Raw genomic sequence first — 844 nt, 5'->3', positions numbered from 1 at the left:
TTTCTAAACCCTGCTATTGCCTCTCCTACTCTCTGCCTGCAGCTTTTGCCTGAGCAGCCAGCAGAAGACAGATGACCGTGCAGACCAACTTGCCCATCAGCAGGGTTGTTCAGCATGAAACTCCCTCAGACCACTCCACCGGTGTCCCTGTCCCCCTGGTCAAGCCCAACGCAAAGGGCTGTGCCCAGAAAGCTGTTTGTTTCCCATCCGAAGTGCCAGGGATACATGCCTGCAGAGGCCCCACCACCCTGCTGTCTTGCTGAGGACTGAAGTGATCCAGCTGCCCTTCCCCTCCTCCTGCCCAAGCTCCTAAGCCATTTCCTCCTGCAGCCGTCCCAGCTGTAAGAAACACCATCAAGGGGTCCAGACTGTGTGATGTTCAGATGAGAGGAGGCCAATGGCTCCTGTTGTCCTGAAGCCCCTTCTCCACCCTTCTCTCTTCATCTACCCTTTCTGCTCAGCCTTTTCTTTTTAGGGCATTGTGGCTGAGCTTGGCCTGTCCAAATTCAAGACACATTACATGTGAGTGAGAACATAACATGACATAACAAGCCTGGGGTTAAATTTCTTTCTCTTCTTCCAAAAAGCCAGCTCTCAAGGAATGTGATGATGAAAGCCCATCTGGTTTTGCTAACGAGTCCTCTCACAAGTTCCTTCTGAAGAAGGATGAGAGGGACCTGGGGTGCAGCAATCAGACAAGGTCAGCTTGTTCGGGCTGGTGAGATGCAGGAGGTACAACTGCTCCCCAGCAGTGTGTTTGGGAGGGTGAACAGAGAGAAAGAGCAATTTGAGCAAATGCCTCTAAAATGGCCTTAAGTACCTCCTGGCTGTAAATCAGAAGGTT

The sequence above is a fragment of the Antrostomus carolinensis genome, unplaced genomic scaffold, assembly GCF_000700745.2.
Source record: "Antrostomus carolinensis isolate BGI_N321 unplaced genomic scaffold, ASM70074v2 scaffold2381, whole genome shotgun sequence".
In the NCBI taxonomy this organism is placed as follows: Eukaryota; Metazoa; Chordata; class Aves; order Caprimulgiformes; family Caprimulgidae; genus Antrostomus; species Antrostomus carolinensis.
The sequence above is the reverse complement of the archived record's forward strand: the minus strand, read 5'-3'. Positions refer to the sequence as shown.